This window comes from Phyllobates terribilis, unplaced genomic scaffold (assembly GCF_046119375.1).
Source record: "Phyllobates terribilis strain yellow unplaced genomic scaffold, ASM4611937v1 Scaffold_56__1_contigs__length_8794411, whole genome shotgun sequence".
NCBI classification, from domain to species: domain Eukaryota; kingdom Metazoa; phylum Chordata; class Amphibia; order Anura; family Dendrobatidae; genus Phyllobates; species Phyllobates terribilis.
In genome coordinates, this window is record NW_027362816.1 from 5,344,085 (window position 1) to 5,354,477 (window position 10,393).

Consider the following 10,393-nt stretch of genomic DNA (forward strand, 5'->3'; position numbering starts at 1 on the left):
TCTCTGTGACCCCATCAATAAAGGGGTGGATGTGTGATGGTTTGTGTGTCCCTGCACTAATGGGGTGTGTGTGTCCTCAACACTGCAGCACTGAAGGAGTGTGTGCACGTGTGTTTGGCACACGTGTACATGTCCCCTGAAATGCAGCACTTAAGGGCTGTGTGGGTGGCCCCAGCACTGAAGGTGTGTGTCTGTTTGTGTGACCTCAGCACCAAAGGGATGTGTGTCTGTGACCCCAGCAATAAAGATGTGTGTCTCTATGGCCCCATCAATAACGGGGAGGCTGTGTGATGGTTTGCGTGTCCCTGCACTAATGAGGTGTTGCTTGTTTCCTCAACACTGCAACACTGAAGGGGTGTGTGCACGTGTGTTTGGCACACGTGTACATGTCCCCTGAAATGCAGCACTGAAGGGCTGTGTGTGTGGCTCCAGCACTGAAGGTGTGTGTCTGTGTCTGTTTGTGTGACCTCAGCACCAAAGGGATGTGTGTCTGTGACCCCAGCAATAAAGGGCTGAGTCTCTATGGCCCCATCAATAAAGGGGTGACTGTGTGATGGTTTGTGTGTCCCTGCACTAATGGGGTGTGTGTTTGTGTCCTCAACACTGCAGCACTGAAGGGGTGTGTGCACGTATGTTTGGCACACATGTACATGTCTCGAGAAATGCAGCACTGAAGGGCTGTGTGTGTGGCCCCAGCAATGAAAGTGTGTGTCTGTGTCTGTTTGTGTGACCTCAGCACCAAAGGGATGTGTGTCTGTGACCCCAGAAATGAAGGGGTGTCTATGTGACCCAATCAATAAAGGGGTGGATGTGTGATGGTTTGCGTGTCCCTGCACAAATGGGGTGTGTGCTTGTGTCCTCAACACTGCAGCACTGAAGGGGTGTGTGCACGTGTGTTTGGCACATGTGTAATGTCCCCTGAAATGCAGCAATGAAGGGCTGTGTGTGTGGCCCCAGCAATGAAAGTGTGTGTCTGTGTCTGCTTGTGTGACCTCAGCACCAAAGGGATGTGTGTCTGTGACCCCAGAAATGAAGGAGTGTCTATGTGACCCAATCAATAAAGGGGTGGATGTGTGATGGTTTGCGTGTCCCTGCACAAATGGGGTGTGTGCTTGTGTCCTCAACACTGCAGCACTGAAGGGGTGTGTGCACGTGTGTTTGGCACATGTGTACATGTCCCCTGAAATGCAGCACTGAAGGGCTGTGTGTGTGGCTCCAGCACTGAAGGTGTTTGTCTGTGTCTGTTTGTGTGACCTCAGCACCAAAGGGATGTGTGTCTGTGACCCCAGCAACGAAGGGCTGTGTCTCTATGGCCCCATCAATAAAGGGGTGGCTGTGTGATGGTTTGTGTGTCCCTGCATTAATGGGGTGTGTGTTTGTGTCCTCAACACTGCAGCACTGAAGGGGTGTGTGCATGTGTGTTAGGCAAACATGTACATGTCTCCAGAAATGCAGCACTGAAGGGCTGTGAGTGTGGCCCCAGCACTGAAAGTGTGTGTCTGTTTCTGTTTGTGTGACCTCAGCACCAAAGGGATGTGTGTCTGTGACCCCAGAAATGAAGGGGTGTCTCTGTGACCCCATCAATAAAGGGGTGGCTGTGTGATGGTTTGTGTGTCCCTGCATTAATGGGGTGTGTGTTTGTGTCCTCAACACTGCAGCACTGAAGGGGTGTGTGCACGTGTGTTTGGCACACGTTTACATGTCCCCTGAAATGCAGCACTGAAGGGCTGTGTGTGTGGCCCCTTCACTGAAGGTGTGTGTCTGTGTCTGTTTGTGTGACCTCAGCACCAAAGGGATGTGTGTCTGTGACCCCAGCAATAAAGATGTGTGTCTCTATGGCCCCATCAATAACGGGGAGGCTGTGTGATGGTTTGCGTGTCCCTGCACTAATGGGGTGTGTGCTTGTTTCCTCAACACTGCAGCACTGAAGGGGTGTGTGCATGTGTGTTTGGCACACATGTACATGTCTCCAGAAATGCAGCACTGAAGGGCTGTGAGTGTGGCCCCAGCACTGAAAGTGTGTGTCTGTTTCTGTTTGTGTGACCTCAGCACCAAAGGGATGTGTGTCTGTGACCCCAGAAATGAAGGGGTGTCTCTGTGACCCCATCAATAAAGGGGTGGCTGAGTGATGGTTTGCGTGTCTCTGCACTAATGGGGTTTGTGCTTGTTTCCCCAACACTGCAGCACTGAAGGGGTTTGTGCTCGTGTGTTTGGCACACACGTACATGTCCACTGAAATGCAGCACTGAAGGGCTGTGTGTGTGGCCCCAGCACTGAAGGTGTTTGTCTGTGTCTGTTTGTGTGACCTCAGCACCAAAGGGATGTGTGTCTGTGACCCCAGCAATAAAGATGTGTGTCTCTATGGCCCCATCAATAACGGGGAGGCTGTGTGATGGTTTGCATGTCCCTGCACTAATGGGGTGTGTGCCTGTTTCCTCATCACTGCAACACTGAAGGGGTGTGTGCACGTGTGTTTGGCACATGTGTACATGTCCCCTGAAATGCAGTACTGAAGGGCAGTGTGTGTGGCTCCAGCACTGAAGGTGTGTGTCTGTGTCTGTTTGTGTGACCTCAGCACCAAAGGGATGTGTGTCTGTGACCCCAGCAATGAAGAACTGTGTCTCTATGGCCCCATCAATAAACGGGTGGCTGTGTGATGGTTTGTGTGTCCCTGCACTAATGGGGTGTGTGTTTCTGTCCTCAACACTGCAGCACTGAAGGGGTGTGTGCACGTGTGTTTGGCACACATGTACATGTCTCCAGAAATGCAGCACTGAAGGGCTGTGTGTGTGGCCTCAGCACTGAAAGTGTGTGTCTGTGTCGGTTTGTGTGACCTCAGCACCAAAGGGATGTGTGTCTGTGATTCCAGAAATGAAGGGGTATCACTGTGACCCCATCAATAAAGGGGTGGATGTGTGATGGTTTGTGCGTCCCTGCACTAATGGGGTGTGTTTGTGTCCTCAACACTGCAGCACTGAAGGGGTGTGCACGTGTGTTTGGCACATGTGTACATGTCCCCTGAAATGCAGCACTGAAGGGCTGTGTGTGTGGCCCCAGCACTGAAGGTGTGTGTCTGTGTCTGTTTGTGTGACCTCAGCACCAAAGGGATGTGTGTCTGTGACCCCAGCAATGAAGGGCTGTGTCTCTATGGCCCCATCAATAAAGGGGTGGCTGTGTGATGGTTTGTCTGTCCCTGCACTAATGGGGTGTGTGTTTGTGTCAACACTGCAGCACTGAAGGGGTGTGTGCACGTGTGTTTGGCACACGTGTACATGTCCCCTGAAATGCAGCACTGAAGGGCTGTGTATGTGGCTCCAGCACTGAAGGTGTGTGTCTGTGTCTGTTTGTGTGACCTCAGCACCAAAGGGATGTGTGTCTGTGACCCCAGCAATGAAGGGCTGTGTCTCTATGGCCCCATCAATAACGGGTGGCTGTGTGATGGTTTGTGTGTCCCTGCACTAATGGGGTGTGTGCTTGTTTCCTCAACACTGCAGCACTGAAGGGGTTTCTGCTCGCGTGTTTGGCACACGTGTACATGTCCCCTGAAATGCAGCACTGAAGGGCTGTGTGGGTGGCCCCAGCACTGAATGTGTGTTTGTTTGTGTGACCCCAACACCAAAGGGATGTGTGTCTGTTGTTATGTTCTGCTACCAGAGCTAAGGAAAGAGAGGAGATCTGTCCCTACAATAGAACTCAGCTGAATCCCTACGATGTAACAGGGGACCTGATCCTGCGATCAGACCTGCTAAAGTCCTAAGCTAGTCTGTACGAAGACCTATAGATGTGGGGAGGGAATCCCTACAAGTACTAAGGACTGGGAGGAATATGGGACACCTCCTAACAGAAATAGTAGCAGACAGACGAACAAACAAAATATATAGAACATAGAGGTCAGTAGACCAAGCAAACTAACAGAGCAAGACACAGAGCACAGGCTAGCTAGAAAGTAGATATACAATGAAGTCCAGCAAAGCCAGAAGGGCGGAGCAGGATTAAATAGGCCAACAAGGTCATGTGACCAGCAAAGGAAAAAAAAACTAACAGCAAGGTTCTAACAGTACCCCCCCTTCTAAGAGGATCCTCCGGATCCCCTAGGACCAGGCTTATCAGGAAATCTCCTGTGAAACGCTCTGATAAGTCTGGACGCGGAAACATCATCTGACCTCACCCAAGAGTTATCCTCGCGTCCGAAACCTTTCCAGGCCACAAGATACTGCAAACTACCTCTATACCGTCTAGAGTCAAGGATGCGAGAAATTTCATATTCCCCGTCCTCCACCACCAGAGGAACAGAGGCAGAGGCGTCACCATCCGACACAACAGCTTTTTTTAACAGAGAGACATGAAAGACCGGATTAATTCTCCAGGAGGTAGGAACCTCCAACCTAACAGCAGATTGGTTGACAACCTGAAGCACCTTAAAGGGCCCTACAAACTTGGGACCCAATTTCTTAGAAGGAATCCTCAACCGCAGATTCCTAGAGGACAACCAAACCATGTCACCAACAGCGAACAAAACCTCCTGTCGTTTCCTATCAAAGTAGTCTTTAGATTTTCTGTTGGCCTCCTGAAGATTACCACGCACATCCGTCCAAACTCTTTCCAAATCACCGGAAAAATTCTCCTCCTCAGGCACGGCAGATCCCAACTTGGAGAACGACCCAAACGACGGATGTCTCCCAGAACAACAAAAAAAAGGCGAACAACCAGCAGAAGAAGATGTATGATTGTTCAGAGCAAATTCGGCAAGTGGCAGAAACTCAGACCACCCCTCTTGATTGTCTGCCACAAAACAACGCAAGAACTGCTCAACATCCTGGTTTTTCCTTTCTGTCTGGCCATTAGATTCAGGATGATATCCGGACGAAAACGACAAATGAATTCCCAACCTGTCACAAAAGGCACGCCAAAAACGAGCCACGAACTGAGGACCCCTATCAGAAACAATGTCAGTAGGAACGCCATGAAGTCTGACAATTTCCTTGACAAAGGCCTTAGCGAGAGTTTTAGCGCAGGGCAGTTTGACGAAGGGAACCAAGTGACACATCTTGCTAAAACGGTCCACGACCACCCAGATGACAGTAAAACCCTCAGAGGGGGGAAGGTCAGTTATAAAGTCCATAGCCAAATGTGTCCAAGGAGCACTGGGGACCTCCAAAGGACAAAGCAACCCTGCAGCAGGAGTATGTGAGGACTTAGATCTAGCACATACAGTACATTGGCGCACCCATTTAATGACTTCCTTCTGCCATCCAGGCCACCAAAAACTGCGACCCACCAGTCTCTTGGTCTCAGAGATTCCGGGATGACCTGCTAACCGAGATTCGTGACACTCAACAAACAAATCTCTCCTAAAGGTCCCAGGCACAAACAACCTCCCATGAGGAGTGTTAGAAGGGGCATTCTCCTGAGCTTTAAGAATCTCATCTTCCAAAACGGAGTCTAAAGCAGCTATCACAACACCTTCTTGTAAAATGTTTTCCTCTTTCTCAGCACCGACTATGGGAGAAAAACTGCGAGACAAGGCATCCGCCTTAACATTCTTAGTACCAGGGATGTAAGTAACGGAGAAATTAAACCGCGAGAAAAACAGTGCCCACCTAGCCTGACGGGCATTCAGGCGCTTGGCAGCATCAAGATATATCAGATTTTTATGATCCGTAAGAACCTGAACGGGAAATTCCGCACCTTCCAAGAAGTGGCGCCAGTGTTCAAATGCGAGTTTAATAGCCAATAATTCCCGATTACCAATATCGTAATTCAATTCAGTCTCCGAAAATTTTTTTGAAAAAAAGGCACAGGGATGTAACCCATCCCCGTTATCCTGAGACAATACTGCGCCAACCCCCACAGAGGAAGCATCAACCTCAACCAAAAACGGCCTAGTAACATCAGGCTACATAAGGATGGGAGCAGAGGTGAACCTCTCCTTGAGATACACAAAAGCTTCAATGGCCTCAGAAGACCACTGAACCGCATCAGCACCTTTCCTGGTGAGATCAGTCAGAGGTTTGACAATACTAGAAAAATTTTTTATGAATTTTCTATAGTAATTGGCGAAACCCAAAAACCTCTGTATCGATTTCAAACCAATAGGCCTAGGCCATTCCTGCACAGCCTGAACCTTAACCGGATCCATCTCAAAACCTTTGCTGGAGATAATGTAGCCCAAAAAACTAATTCTCTGTACAGCGAACTCACATTTCTCCAGCTTAGCAAAAAGCGAATTGTCCATTAATAACTGTAATACCTCACGCACGCTCCGCCAATGAGACTCCAGATCCGGCGAATAAATCAAAATGTCATCCAAATACACAACCACATTTTTACCGATCAAAGGTCTAAGGATGTCATTAATCAGATTCTGAAAAAATGCAGGAGCATTAGTAAGACCAAAAGGCATAACCAGATTCTCAAAATGACCCACAGGAGTGTTAAAAGCAGTCTTCCATTCATCACCCTCCTTCATGCGCAACAGATTGTATGCCCCCTTAAGGTCAATTTTAGAGAACCACTTGGCCCCCAATAACTGGTTAAACAGATCAGGAATCAATGGCAGTGGGTAAGGATTGCGTACCGTAATTTTGTTAATCTCACGAAAATCCAGACAAGGACGTAAACCGCCGTCCTTTTTTTTTACAAAAAAAAAATCCAACCGCCACAGGAGACTTAGAAGGCCTAATGTGACCGGCGGCCAAGCTTGTCTGTATGTATTCCTCCAAAGCCTTCCTCTCAGGAATAGTAAGATTAAATAAACGACTTTTAGGAAGAGTCGCTCCAGGGACAAATTCAATAGAACAATCATAGTCTCTATGGGGAGGCAAAACCTGCGATTCCTTCTCAGAAAAAACTCTCCAAAAATCCTGAATAGGAACAGGCAATTCTCCCCTATCCAAAGCTGCAATACGCCCGTTACAACACTTGTCATAACATTTATGGCTCCAGGATTTAATTTCACTGGTAGACCAATCCAGTACAGGATTGTGAAATTTTAACCAGGGCAATCCCAATATTACTGGAGAAGGCAAGTTATTCAACACTACCAAATCCAATTTCTCATGGTGAACACCATTAATAGTGAGAGGAAATTCACTGACCTTGAGAGTAATATTCTTCAAAGGGGAGCCATCCACAGAAACCACAGCAATGGGGGATGATAAAGGTTCAGGTTTTAAATTGAGTCTTTCCACGAATCCCCCATCAATTACATTCAGTGTAGACCCGCAATCAACAAACACCCGAAATTCCATAAATTTTTCCTGAGCAATCGTGGAAGCAGCTAAAAATATACCCTTGGAATTTAAACAGGCAATACGGGCGTGACTGACCATTTTTTTTTCTTTCATCATACGAAGCTCACAGCCTTTAATCAAATGACCAGATTTTCCGCAATAGAAGCACAAGCCTTCCGAAAAACGACGGTTTTTTTCTTGAGAGCGAGGTGCCACCGATCCAATCTCCATCGGTTCACCACTGTTAGTACACACATTCTCATAACCAGAAACTGACATAGCAGAGGATTTGCTCTCATTAACCCTTGCACGCAGTCTCCTATCCACCCGTATAGCTAATTGCATAGCCTGTTGCAAATCTTCAGGTGTAGGATAAGCAATTAGCAGGTCTTTAACCCTTTCACTGAGCCCAGCAAGAAATAGACTTTTCAGAGCAGAATCGTTCCACCCTGTTTGAGTGGACCAACGACGAAAATGTGTACAATATTTTTCGACATTACCTGATCCTTGTTTTAAACGTCTCAACTCAGTCTCAGCTGATGCCACACGGTCAGGATCATCATATAATAGTCCCAAAGCAGAAAAAAAACTATCCACTGATCTGAAGCATGTATCACTAGGTTGCAAAGAAAAGGCCCACTCCTGAGGCTCTTTGCGTAAAAGTGACATTATGAACCCTACGCGCTGGGATTCATCCCCAGAGGACTTGGGTCTCAAACGAAAATACAATAAGCAAGCATTTTTGAATGAAAAAAATTCTCGATGTTCACCAAAAAATAAATCCGGCAAACATACCTTAGGCTCCAAGAAATGTGCTCCAGGACAGTTACTCACGTGCTGACGGAGCTCGGCCACCTCCAGAGAGAGTCCCTGCAGGCGATGAACCAAATCCTGAACCGACACCATGATGGAACAGAAAAATCTTTCCTTAGAGAATTTGCGGGCTGGACTTACTGTTATGTTCTGCTACCAGAGCTAAGGAAAGAGAGGAGATCTGTCCCTACAATAGAACTCAGCTGAATCCCTACGATGTAACAGGGGACCTGATCCTGCGATCAGACCTGCTAAAGTCCTAAGCTAGTCTGTACGAAGACCTATAGATGTGGGGAGGGAATCCCTACAAGTACTAAGGACTGGGAGGAATATGGGACACCTCCTAACAGAAATAGTAGCAGACAGACGAACAAACAAAATATATAGAACATAGAGGTCAGTAGACCAAGCAAACTAACAGAGCAAGACACAGAGCACAGGCTAGCTAGAAAGTAGATATACAATGAAGTCCAGCAAAGCCAGAAGGGCGGAGCAGGATTAAATAGGCCAACAAGGTCATGTGACCAGCAAAGGAAAAAAAACCTAACAGCAAGGTTCTAACATCTGTGACCCCAGAAATGAAGGGGTGTGTCTCTGTGACCCTTTCAATAAAGGGGTGGCTGTGTGATGGTTTGTGTGTCCCTGGACTAACGTTCTGTGTGTTTTTGTACCGAGTACTGCAGCACTGAAGGGGTGTGTACCTGTGTGTTTATTGTATGTGTATAGAGGTGAGTGTGTATTTGTGTCTGTGTGTGTATGTATGTGTGTGTTGAGGTGAGTGTGTATGTGTGTGAATGTTCATGTATGTATTAAAGGTAACCCATCACTTCATTTCAGGCCCCTAAACCACCACCATTGTGAAATACCACTGTGTAATGAGTTTATAAAGATGCCCCTGTATAAATCATTCATTTCTGCATTGTGTAGACAATGAGCTTATAATGAACCAACAGTTTATACAAGGACATATTTATTATTCTGTTGGTGCCTTGGTGGTGATTTCATTCCCAGTCCCCTTAAAGGGTTATTTGGGACTTAAGAATTGATGACCTATCTGTAAGATAGCTGATCAGTATGAGATCGGAGGGTCTGACACCTGGCACCCCCACGATCAGCTGAAATCTGCTCCGGCAGGTGCCAGACACATGATAAGCATACTTGATAGGACGCTGCTTCTGGTCTATAGGACGCACACAATACTGAGCAAGATTTTTTGTTGTTAAAAAGTGCGTCATATAGTCTAGAAAATACAGTTAATGACAGTCACTCTTTAACTAAGAAATGCATCTTAACTTATGAAGGACTATATCCGTCATAATTCTGCTCCCCGCATTTCTTGCAGGCTCACACGCCGAGTCTGCATCTTTCTCGGCAGATGATGGCTGTGTTATTCAGCAATCATATGCCTCTAACAGTCGCAGGTTGAGCGGAGCTCTGCCCATGACAGTCAGCCTATTAAATCTTGCTATCAGTCTGTGACAGCGGCATTTAATGTGCGCCAGCAGGGGGTGCACCATTTCATCTCTTCATTGGCGCACCCGTGACTTGATCACTGAAGATCCCTGTGTCTGTCATCACTGGATTCCTGTGACAGCCAGCCTGTTGCTAGTGTTCATAGGAGACCGTGATTTCTGCTATATATAGCAATGCTGTATATAGCACAAGCAATCAGATGACTGCAGGTTCAAGCCCCCTAAAGAGACGAACAAATACACTGAAAAGTAAAAAAAAAAATCAAAAAAGTATAAAAGTTCAAATCATCCCAGTTTTCCCCCCATTAAAAATTAAGAAATATAAAACATTTAAAAAATACACATATTTGGTATCGCTGCGTTAGTAAAAGTCAGATCCATCAAAATATAAAATAAATTAATCCATTTAGTAAACGGCGTAACTAGAACATTACATAAAATGCCAGAATTACAGATTTTCAGTCGTTGCAACAAGAAAAAAATATATAATAACAGACAATCAAAACATTGTATATACCCCAAAATGATATCAATATAACTATCAGTTTGTGGTGCAAAAAACTAGCCCTCACGCAGCCCCATTCCCGAAACATGAAAACGCCGCGGCTTTCAGATCTCGGAAAGTGGCGACACAAGCAAATTATTTTTATTATTATTTTTACAAATTTCTGAATTTTTTTTTCATCCCTTAAATATAAATCCTATAAATCGTCACTTAAGTAGAAGAGATGAAGCTTTACTACCTCCTGCTCCAGCTCCAGCACTTCACCGCTGCCGCTGATCTTTAGTCACTGGCTTCAAGGGTGACATCATGACTGCAGCTCTGCAGCCAATCACTTGGCTCAGTGGGCCATGCTGACAGAGCTTCTAAGCTCA